Source organism: Chrysochloris asiatica, unplaced genomic scaffold (assembly GCF_000296735.1).
Source record: "Chrysochloris asiatica unplaced genomic scaffold, ChrAsi1.0 scaffold00150, whole genome shotgun sequence".
NCBI classification, from domain to species: Eukaryota; Metazoa; Chordata; class Mammalia; order Afrosoricida; family Chrysochloridae; genus Chrysochloris; species Chrysochloris asiatica.
The window spans coordinates 6,036,538-6,049,370 of NW_006408668.1; the positions used below are offsets into that span (position 1 = coordinate 6,036,538).

General features: G+C 37.9%; 1 protein-coding gene across 2 annotated transcripts in view; it reads left to right on the plus strand.

Moving 5' to 3' along the window:
- The window catches only part of AFF3 (AF4/FMR2 family, member 3), a 761,863-nt gene that overhangs the window by 514,729 nt on the left and 234,301 nt on the right, over nt 1-12,833 (plus strand). The gene's annotated exons all lie outside the window — the stretch shown is intronic.

A 12,833-nucleotide genomic window follows, 5' to 3' on the forward strand; every position in this document is an offset into this window, starting at 1 on the left:
TGCTCCTCAGAAACCCTATATAGGGTCACTAGGGTTCAGCACCATCTCAAGAGAACTTATTAACAACAACAATCATGATTATCATGGAGTTGTGGTGTGGCACTGTAGTATAATACCGTGGACTGCAAGGTCGGTTTGAACAAACCAGCTGGTGCAAACTTGGGAACCCTATACAGGATCATTATGAGTCAGAATCAACTCGATTCAAAATCTTTATCCTTGGGTGAATCATTTTAAGTGGTTGATTTTCCTAGTGTGTGCATACTCCATGGATGTTATTATTCCCCTAATAAATCTATATGTTGTTTGGCTGAGAATTAAACCATGGGGATGAGTTCTGTTCTAGAACTGAAGGGTGACCAAGGGCCATAGTCTTGGGGTTCCACCAGTCTCTATCTAACCATTAAATCTAGTATTTTTTTTTAATGATTTTGAGTTTTGTTCCACATTTTTCTCTCCCTCTAGCCAATACCTTCTAATGCGATCCCATTTAGAGCAGTTGGTAGTGGTAGCCAGGTACCGTCTAGTTCAGGGTTAAGATCGTGGAGACTGATATTCGAGTGGTCCATTAGTTCCTTGGTTCCATCTTGTCTTCAATTTTCATCGTGCTTCATTACTCATGACATGGAGAGACCACCTTAGAGCTTTTAAGACCTCAGTTGCTACTCACCAAAGTAGGATGTTATGCCAGTTAACCTTAGTATCTCCCTGGACTATTGTCTTGAGTCCCCAGGCCCAGTGATTCATTCCCTTAAGATGTTTGGTTATATCTAAGACGCTTTTATAATTTTGTCCCATGTATACTCTACCACATTCATGGATATATTTGCAACAAAGCTAAATACCCATATACAAATATCCTCTGTCAAATCTGTAAATATTTTTGGGTATACACCCACTCTTCCTCTTATACCTGCTCACCTTGCATGCCTGTTCATGTAGATCACCATTAGTGCAGGATTGCATGTTAACAGTATTTACTTCTGTGGCCTTTAACACTTGTTCCCCTCCCTTTGTCTTCACCTGCTTTCATCAATTTTTGCCATCTTCCGCTTATTGTATATTGCCTTCTCTTCACCTAAGTAACTTGTGTATTAATTTCTTCCCAAGTTTAAAACAATCTTGAAATCGACTTAATTTCCTCTCCATTCTGAGGTTGTGTACTGCGCTATAACCTCTTTTTATGTTTTTGGTTTTTTTTTTTTACAATTTTTTACAATTAATTTACAGTTACAGTTTGTCTTTGTTACAAATTGATATCTCTGGTTCCCTGTTTTTAGTCTTGTAGGTTTGTTTTACTTTGTTGTTGTTGTTGTTGTTGTTAAGTGTTGTCGAGTCGGTTCTAATCCATAGTGATCTTATATAGGGTTTACAAGGAGCAGCTGGTGACCATGAACCAGCGACTTGTACTTCAAAACGACTTTGAAGTCCAACATATTAGCCCATAGCACCACACTAGTTTTACTTTAGATACTTCTGTATCTGGGTTAACTTCTGGGTGGTGGTGTTATATATGTTAATCCAAGGTTGTTGTCTACCGTTGTTGGTTCTCTACCTCAAGAATTCCTGTAGTATTTACTGTAAAGTTGGTCTAGCTTTTTACAAATTCCTTTTCATTCTGTTTATCTGGAAATGTCCTATTTTCACCATCATATTTAAGGGTGTTGTGCTGTGGGTTAATGTGCTGGACTACAAAACCCAGTTTGAACTACAAGGTCAGTGGTTCAAGCTCACCAACTGCTCCTTGGAAACCCTTGACAAGGTCTCTATGGGTCGGAACCAACTTGACAGCAGTTCATAACAATATGATTTTTGATTGGTAATATTTTTTCTCTCTCAGTTTTATATATGACATCCCATTGCCTTCTTACCTGCATGGTTTCTGTTGAGAAAACAAATCCTAGTCTTATTGGTCTTCCTTTATAGGTGACTTTCTGCTTTTCCCAAGCTGCTTTTAGGGTTTCCTTGTCTTAGCTTTTGGAAAGTTTGATTATGATATGTCTTGGTGATTTTGTTTTGGGGTCTATCTCTTTGGGATTTGTTCAGTCTCTTGAATGCATATCTTCTCATTTTTCATAACAGGGAAGCATTTTTCCAAAAACCTATCAGTAGTTTTCTCTGTGGTTTTTATTTCATCCTTTCCTATTTTGGAATTCAATTCATTGAAGTTATTATTCTTGATGGTTTCTCACATAATTCTTAGTCTTTCTTTAAATTTTTTATTTTTGTCTTTTACTAGTAGTACATTTGTTGTTGTTATTAAGTGCCATTGAGTTGGTTTTGACACATAGCAATCATATATAGGGTTGCAAGGAGTGGCTGGTGAGTTTGAACCACTGACCCGTGGTTCGAACCAACCTATAGGTTGAGTGCATATCCTGTAGCACCACACCAGGACTCTGATAGTTCATCTAGCAGGTTAGTATTAAGATGTTTGTCTTCAAACTCACTAATTCAGCCTTCCATTGATTCAGTTCTACTCCTTTGCCTTTTCAGTGTATTGTCTATTTCTGATAGCTTAGTATTAATTTTCTAGATTTCTATTTGTTGTTTTTGTATGGTTTCTAATTTTTCACTTGTTTTGCTAGTTGGTTCTTGTAGTGTTTTCCTGACTTCTGGGTGATTTTGATTGTTTGTTTTCCCTGTATTTTCCTTGATTTTAACTGTAGTTTCTCATTAATCATACTCTTTTTGGTGCACTCTGAAATTGTTTATGAATTGTTGTTATTAAAAACAATTTTGTAAATACCTCTTTGTAAACATGCTTGTGGATAGCTAGAACGGGTACTTAGGACAGCAGTTGCCCCACTGGGATGGAGGTGTCAAAAGCTACATTTACCTAGGGATCTATTTTAAGAGTACAATTTCCTGAATCTTTGCCAGTGTTTAATATAACCTGTCATTGTGTCTGTCTAATGGGTGACAAATTGACATCTCATTGTTTTAGTTTGTTTCCCAGTAATTGTTGGATTTGCGCGTTGACTGTTTTCCTTTTGCAAATTTCCCATTCATTCCGGTTGTTGTTGTTGTTAAGTGCCATGGAGTCAATTCCGACTCATAGCGACTCTGTACAGGGTTTCCATGGCTGTAAATCTTTACGGGAGCAGAAAGCCTCATCTTTCTCCCATGGAACAGCTGGTAGTTTCCAACTGCTGACCTTGAGGTTAGCAGCCCGATTCGTAACCACTACGCTAACAGAGCTCCATTCATTCCAGTTAACACTTAAAAAAAAAAAAGTTTCAGGGAACTTCTATTGTATTATTCATTTATCTTTTATATATGTTGCAGTTTTTTTCTTATAACTCTATTCATGTCCCTTTTATGGTATTTAAGTGTTTAATTATTTTGGAGTCAAACCTGTTAGAAAAGGTCTTTCCTGCCTCAACATTTTAACAATGCTTTCTACTCACATTTAACCTAGTTCTCTTATAGGTTTTTTTCAAGTTAGTATTTTGTATGTATCATCTAACGTGTGATTCTAGTTATATTTTTTTCAAGCATTAGTAAGATACTACATCAACCTATTAACTCATATTTTTATACTAGTTTGAAATACTATCTTATGTCAACAATTCATATGTTTATATGAATTTCTATAAATATATGAATTTCTTCCTGGACCCCTTATTAATCTAATCCTTTCTCAATAACTACTTGTTTAAATCAGGACTCAACAAATTTTTTTCTGTAAAGGATTAGATAGTAAATAGTATAGACTTTGCAGACAACAGATAAGCAAATGAACAAAATCCTGTTCCAAAAAAACTCTATTTTCAAAACTGGGTGGTGGCACAATATATAAAGAACCTATATAACTCAACAATTAAAAGACAACCCAATTTTTTTAAATGGTCAAAGGAATTGAATGGACATTTCTCTAAAGAAGATCTACAGATGACCAAGAAGCACATGAAAGGATGTTCCCCATCACTAATTATTAGGAAAACGCACATTAAAACCAAGTGAGATACCACATCCCATAGCTCAAATGGCTAAAATCTAAGGCTAAGCAATAACCAGTGTTGGCAAGGATGTAGAGACATTAGAATCCTCATGCCATGCTGGTGGAATTGTAAATGGTGCCACCACTTTAAAGAGCAGTTTGGCAGTTCCTCAAAAGATTTAGCATAGAGTTTAAACACCGAGTGACATTCCTAGGTATATAACTAACAGAAATGATAACACAAAAATTTGTACATGAATATTTATAAAAGCATTATTCCTAATAGCCAAAAGGTGGAAATAATCCTAAATTCGTCAACTGGTAAATAAACCCTAACCAAACTGTGGTTTGGGATAATGCGCTGGACTGTGGATTAATGTGCTGGACTGCAAAGTCTGTTTGAACCACAAGGTCGGTGGTTCAAACCCACCATTCGTTCCTCAGAAACCCAATGCAGGGTTAATATGAGTCAGAATTGACTCGACAACACAATATAGGGTTTCCAAGGAGCAGCTGGTAAGTTTGAACCATCAACCTTGCGGTTCAAAACAGTCCTTTTCCTGCAGTGCCATTTTAAATATATTTTTAAAATATATTATTGTGGTTTTCGTGCAAGTTTGCACAAAAAATTAAATTCCCATTGACAATTTCTGTACAAGTTTTTCAGTGGCATCAGTTATATTTTTCACAATGTGTCAGCATCCTTCTTAGAGTTTTGTTGGGAATTTAACAGAATTTCCAACTTAATTTAAGGGGTTTACAGTTATCATCTTTTTGTCTAGGAATTTGGAATATGTCTTCTTTTTATTTCTTCAAGTATTCCTTCATGTCCTCAAATAAACATAGTTTTATTTTTTGCTTTGTTTTGTTTTATCCACTTCTAGGTCTTTGATATTACTGCTTCATTTATACCTAGAATCACTTGATATTTGCTTATTTCTCAGTTTGAATCCACTTTTTTAGTTTTTTAATTAGTCACTCAATGATAATATGAAAGAAAGTTACTGGATCTCATATATCTACTTACTGAACTCTTTTTGACTTTAATAGAGTTTTTGATAGACTTCTATTTTCCAAATGGGAGAGATAAAATAGTGAATAACAGTCCAGGTGTGGCGCTGTAGGATAAGCGCAGGAATGTAAGGTCGGTTTAAATCACCACGTCAGCGGTCCAAATTCACCAGCCGCTCCCTGGAAACCTCAACAACAACAATGTCACATGTTAGATGATGATGAAACTTATCACCCCACCCCCAGGCCCTGAAAATCATTGATCTGTTTCTCATAATTGTCATATAAATGGAACCGGTTTGAGGATAACCAGATAGTTTATTCAGTATGTATTAAGATGTTCATAGTGGGGTTTTTTTAATCTGTTAATGCGCAATATTACACTAATAGATTTTTAAGTCATTTGTATATTCATGATGAATTTCCTTATGATATATTGCTAATTTAAACTTAATTTGATGGCATAAAAATCAATCACTAGCTCCAAACCGAAAGGTCAAATGCATGCAGAGTTCTATGAGGAAAAGATGTGGCAATCTGCCCCCATAAAGACTATAGTTGAGAAAACTCCATGGGACACTTCTACTCTGTCCCATGGGATTGCTGTGTACCCAACAGCAATTCTTACATTTACAAGTGAGCTTGGGCTAGTTAACCATTTGTTTGGCTTGGTATCAGGATTCAGGAGTACCAGGAACATGATTATTGTTCTTTTGTGGGTAAGCGCCATCAGTCAAGTTGATTCCAACTCATAGCAATCCTTTAAAGAAGCAGCTGGTGGATTTGAACTGCCAACCTTGTGGTTTGCAGTCCAGTGCTTGCCCTGTAGTGCCACACTAGAGACACACATTAGCTTTCTGTTTTTATGTATTCTGGAACAATACATAAAATTAAATTTTTTGCAAGGTGGAATCTTTTATCAGTATGCAAAATTCTTCTTTGTCTCATCTAATACTTTTGCCTTGATTGGGCTTTTTGCTTTGTTAGCTTTAATTTAGGAGTTCCTGGGTGGTGGAAATCATTAACATAGCTGTTAACCGAAAGGTTGAGGGCGCTCAGACACACCTCAGAACAAACACCTGGATTGCTAACTAAAGGTTGGCAGGTCAAACCCACCAGTCACTCCTCAGAAACCCTGTACATGGTCACTACTAGTCTGAACCCAGTTGACAGCACTTAACAGTCTGCTTCTGAAAATTCATCTATTAAGAACCCTGTGGTGCACAGTTCTACTCGACACACATGAGGCCACCATGAATCTGATTTGACACAATGATGCCTGGTAATAGTTAGCTTTGATATCTAGCAAACATCTTAAACCTGACCTATCAAAGACAGATTTAAGTCGCCTACCACAAACCTTCTAACAGTATTACTTAAAGAGTGACGTTTCTATTCGTTTAGTTGGTTCAGGACCAAAGCTTTGCAGCCATGCTCAACTATTTTTTCACTCCCATACCACACATCTGACCTATTATATTATATTATACTATATTATATTATATTATATTAGACTAGACTAGACTAGACTAGACTATATTATGAGCCCTGGTGTGGCACTGTGGGTAAATGTACCAGATTGAGAAGCCGTTTGAACTGCAAGGTCGGCGGTTCAAGCTCACCAGCTGCTCCTTGGAAACCCTATACAGGGTCGCTATGGGTCAGAATTGACTCAACGGCACTTAACAACAACAACAACAACATACTATATTATAATAAAACAACATTATATAACATATAATATTATGTAAATATATATCATAATATATTTTGAAAGTGTGGTTACCATGCTTTCAAAATATATTCTAAACACAAACACTTCTTTCTCCCTTCTATCCTCCCCCACCACCTACAACAGCTGCCATCTAGGTGAAAACTGTCATCCCCTCTAACATTGATGATTATAATAGTGTCCAAACTGATATCTCTCTGCCCAGATCTACCACCCCATTCCAAGCCTCCATCATGCCTAGCTAAGACTTTTACACTTCTCCAACCAATCACCCTTGCCCCCAACACACAGTCGATTCCTGAACAGTAGCCTCAGAAATACTTCTAAAACATAAAGCACATATTACCATTTTTATATTCAAAACTTTCCAATGGTATCTTGCCACACTTAGAATAAAATACAGAATTCTTACAATCCTGGAACGTAGTCTAGCCAAAATAATGACTTGTCTCAAAATATACTCAAATTAGCATTTCATTATATAAACATATCTGTGGTATAAGTACAATTTCTGATCTAACAGAACCAAAGCAGGTTTGACTTTTCCACAAGAATTATGCTAATTTTTTTTGTTTAATTTTTTTTAAGGTGGAGCCCTACATTTGAACAATAATAATTTCTAACATGAAATTAAGAGCTCAAATCATGAGGGGGGAAAAAAAATCATCTTTCAAAAAAGAAAGCAGTATCCCCAGGAGAGTCATTATTAGCTATTGTATAGAGAGCAGAATTGCCAACTTAAATTAAAATATAAATTGGTGTTGCTGTTAAGTGCCAGAGAGTCAGTTCTGACTCAGTATGACCCTGTATTGGGTTTCCGAGGTTGTAAATTCTTGGAGGAGCAGAAATCCTCATCTTTTTTCCTGCGGAACAGCTGGTGGACTTGAACTGCCACCCACCTTGTGGTTCAAAGTCCAGTGCTTATCGTACAGAGCCACCATGCTCCATATATATGTTTGTGTTGTTATATATATATTGTCGTTAGTGCCATCAAGTCAGTTCCGACTCATAGTAACCCTGTATAGGGTTTCCAAGAAACAACGACTGATGAGTTTGAAGTGCCAACCTTGCAGTTCAAACTGACCTTGCAGTCAAATTCATTAACCCACAGCGCCACACCAGGACTCCATATATTATATATGTTGTTATAGTATGTGTGTGTGTGTGTGTGTGTATAGTTGCTGTTGTTGTTAAATGCTGTCAAGTTGGTTCCAACTCATAGCGATCCTATATGGGGTTTCTGGGGAGGGTTTCCTGGTGAGTTTTGAACTGTCAACTTTGCAGTTCAGCCAATCTCTGGTCTAGTGCTTATCCTACAGCACCATACCAGAACTCCGTATATATATCATTATATGTATGTCATTATATGTATATATAATCAATAGAAACTAATGTAGAATTTTTAGGGAGCTATTTCACCTCTAGATTGCTTCATCTTGCCCAAGAGAAAAAGAACACATGGTTTTACAAAGTGTAATAATGTTGAATTTTTAAATATAGGCATAATTCATTTTATTGCATTTCACTTTACTGAATTTTCTTTTTTAAAAAGGGATGGTTTTGGCAAGCTTGCATCAAACAAGTCTATCAGTGACATTTTGCCAACAGTATGTGCTCACTTCATGTCTCTATGTCATTGTTTGGTATTCTTACAGTACTTCAAACTTTTTCAAAATACTATTGTACTTAATAGACTACATTAAGCATATCTTTTATATGCACTGCGAATTTTTTTTTAAATGTCTAGAACTGAATCCACAATATATCCGAGGTATGACTATAATGCTTTTCTTTTAAAAAAAAAAAAAACCTACTATAAGTAAATATTGTTCATTTATCTGGTACAAATGAAATAAAACTGTTTATCCCTGTTACTGATGTTACAAATGATCACAAGCTTGTCTTAAAACAACACAAATTTATTATCTTACAGTTCTGGAGATCAGAAGTCCAGAATTAGTTCACTGGGCTAAAATCAACATGTAACCAGGGCTGTGTTCCTCCTAGAGGCTCCACAGAGATCTTGTTTCCTTCACTGTCCCAGCTGCATTCCTTGGCTCATGGTCCCTGCATCTCTCCTGACCTCTACATCCATCCTCACATCTCCTCCTCTGCCTCTCCTCCCTGCCTTTCATAAGGACCCTTGTGATTACAGTCAGCCTGCTCAGATAGATAATCCAGGATAATCCTCCCATCTTGAGATCCTTAACTTAATCACATCTGTGAAGTGCCTTCTGGCTTAGTGAGTAACATATTCATAAATTCCACAGATTAGGACATGGGCATTTTCAGGGATGCAGTATTCTGCCTACCACCCAGACTGCTGGTGATTTCCAAGAGTTCATCTCTCTTCATCTGCATCTTAACTAATTAGGATCCTGACAGCTGGAGACATGCAGTGTATTCATTAGACTACTAATGTTTCAAACCATCACGATTGCTTATGTGTAAGAGCTTGAATTTGAGGGGCAAAATCTCCACAAAGGCTAATAAATAACAAGATGAAGCCCTCGTTAAGATTAAGGGGCAATTTGACCTCACAAGGAAAGTCGATTTAACTGTGCTTTCTGAGTTACCAGTACCACTAAATTAATTAGCTAAAGACTTCCGAGAATCTCCCCGTTTTGTCTTGTGTATTGAAGGACATAATATATAGCAAAGTCAATTGATACTGAGCTTGGATTTTTTTTCCTATTCTCTGAGGACTTCATTTGGAGTCACAATTCCTTAGACAAACTGCCTCATTCTTCAAATCTCAAAAGTAATTGAATTTGGTAAAGAAAAGAATGCATGACGCCCTTAAATTGGCTGCCATTATCGGTTATTTCAACCAAGAGAGAAGAAAATGAATTTGCTTTGCCCTTTTCCTTTCATTTCTACAGCAATCTCATATGTTTTAAAATGCAAAGAAAGAACTCAAAATTGTAGAACTTTTTTTTCCACACACAGAAGACGTATGTCCAAACCTAATGGCATTTTCATGTAGCAGCAGACACTGAATCAAGTGGGATCAGACCTGGCCGGAAATGATTCTTGCTGATTGATTTTTTTCAAGCATTTATACAAGAAGAATCCTAGCATCATTACAGAAATGAGAATCCTGTTGCCTTTCTCTAAATACATGAGAACGAGAATGAAAGCCAGGAAGTGTGAAATAGAGTGCTTTGAAGTTGCAAACTTTATTATAAATCGCCTTCTTTGGATTGCTGGCATGCTTCAAAAACTACTACAGAATGTTTGGAATAAAAGTTCATGTTAAGCAGTACCTCAAAGTCAACATTTAAATAAACTGTAAATTACATTATTTCAACTTTTTTGAGCTTTATAGAATAAAAGTGACAAGACATCATAGCTGAGGAAGAAAAGGGCCAAGTCAGGTATTTCCTTTTCCTGTAGTAATTAGCATAGCTGTGGGACTGAAAATACAGAAGATTCATTTCCATTGTATTCCTAGTGTAGTCCAAATGACAGACAAGAATGAAATGAATGAGTAAAACAGTTCTCAGATGGTTCCAAACATCCGTTTTTAAGTAAAACCCTCACAGTATAAATATGGTCCTCCACCAGAAACAAGAAGAAGTGCAGCCAGAGTGCTCCTTGGAGGCCAAGATGGCCAAACTTCGTCTCTCATACTTCAGACATATTGTCAGGAGGGACCAGTCACTGGAGAAGGGTATCATGTTTGGTAAGGTGGAGGGTCAGAGAAAAAGAGGAAGACCCCTAACGAGATGGATTGGCCAGGTGGCAGCATCGATGGACTCAAGCATGGCAACAATAGTGAGGTTGGCCCAGGATCGGGCAGTGTTTTGTTCTCCTGTGCATAAGGTCTCTGTGGGTCGGTACCAACTCGATGGCACCTAACAACAAACAACAACAAACAGAAATATGGCTTAAAAACTGCTGGTATTTCATTAATTTTAAGATGCATATTTATTCACATCTTGTTGTTAAGTGCCATCAAATCAGTTCTATATCATAGCAACCCTGTAGAGGGTTTATGAGGAGTGATTGGTGGGTTTGAACCACTGACCTTGCAGTTAGCAGTCCAGTGCTTATCCTATAGCATCACAACAGGACGCCATTGTTGTTGCGGTTGCTGCTAAGTGCCACCAAGTCACTTCCTACTCATAACAACCCTGTATAGGATTTCCAAGGAACAGCTGGTGAGCTTGAACCACTGACCTTGTGGTTCAAACAACTTAGCAGTCAAGCGTATTAACCCACAGCGCTATACCAGCATTCCATTAAAATCCCAAAAAATATGGATTTGCTTTATAGTTCATGGCACCTTGCAATTGATGGGCAGCATTTTTCTTTCATGGTATTACATGAAATTATGGGGCCCTCCTACTACAATTTTGATGGCATGTTACACTTGATGGAATACGGTACAACAGCATGTCACTGAAGGGCTTTCTGTCATATACCCCTATGCCTGGTTATGTCCATCTTCAGCAAAATGATTTGTATGAACTTTACTTCTAAACTGTTAGAAATCCCAAGTACCAAAGAATAGCTTAAGTGTTGGGACTTCAGGATTTAAAGATGGAGAAGAATAAATGTTTCTCTATAGCTTTTCTTTTACGTGACCTGAAGTGGCTCTCCCCTTTGTAACTTCAGGTAAACCTCTGCTTGTGACCATCAGAATAGCACACACTTGATATGGCAACCCAAAGGAAGCTGATTCACCTTAGTATGTTGTTGAATGCTGGGGAGTCCGTTCCAACTCATAACAACCTTGTAGAGCAAGGGTAGGGAAACTTTTTTCTGCCAAATTTATAGCATCACTCATGGGCTATATGAAATTATCAGCTTAAAAATTAACCTGCTATATTTGGTCACTTAATTAACTCACCCCTAATATGGATTCCTGATGTAGTGCTGTAGGATAAGCACTGGGCCACAAGGTCTGTTTGAACCACAAGGTTGGCGGTTCAAACTCACCAGCCGCATCTCAGAAACCTTCTATGAGTCATTGTGAGTTGTTAACAACTCGATGGCCTTAACAACAACAACAGTATGAGTTGGAATCGACTCAGTGGCACTTACCAACAGCAACAACAATGTAAGATAAAGCGCTGGACTACAGGGTCGGTTTGAACCACAAGGTGGTGGTTCACTCCCACCAGCTACTCCTTGGAAACCCTGTACAGGGTCATTATGAGTCAGAACCAACTCCATGGCACTTAACAACAACAACAACACCATCAAATGTGATGGCTGGAACTGCAGTTGCCTTGGCAGGGCCAGACTATAGGATTCCACAGGCCTTATACAGCCTACAGGCCGGACATTCCCAACCCCTGCTATAGGGGGTTTCTGAGGCTGTAAATCTCTATGGGAGCAGAAAGCCTCGTCTTTTCGCAAGGAGCAGTTGGCAGATTCGAACCACTGACCCTGAGGTTGTTGTTGTTGTTGTTAAGTGCCGTCGAGTCGGTTCCGACCCATAGCGACCCTGTACAGGGTTTCCGAGGGTGTAAATCCTTACGGGAGTAGAAAGCCTCATCTTTCTCCCGCGGAGCGGCTGGTAGTTTCGAACCGCTGACCTTAAGGTTCGCAGCCCGATTCGTAACCACTACACTACCAGAGCTCCGCCTGAGGTTAGCAACCCAATATGTAACCATTATGTTACTATATATGTGTGTGTGTGTGTGTATATGTATATATATAGTTGTGATGTTAAGTGCCATTGTGTTGTTAAGTGCTGTGGAATCTGTACAGACTCATAGCAACTCAGGATAGGGTTTCCACAGTTGTAAATCTTTGCAGGAGCAGAGAGCCTTATCGTTCTCCCACTGAGTGGCTGCTGGCCACTGACCTTGTGGTTTGCAGTCCAGTGTTTTTCCTACAGAGTCACTGAGCTCCCTACTGAGGTATTATAAAGAACATTAAATGGATTGAACATTTTTAAAGTATACAATTTAATAATATATGTCATAAAAAGAATGCTACTGTTACTGTCTTGACCAAGGATACCTTTATTAAGTACTGCTGTGGCACTATGGGCTAATGTGTCACACTGCACATTCAAGCTCACCAGCTGCTCCTTGGAAACCCTATACAGGGTCTCTATGGGTTGGAATTGTCTCTATGGCACTTAACAACAACTTTTTTTTTTAAATAATAAAACTAATATATATTCATTAA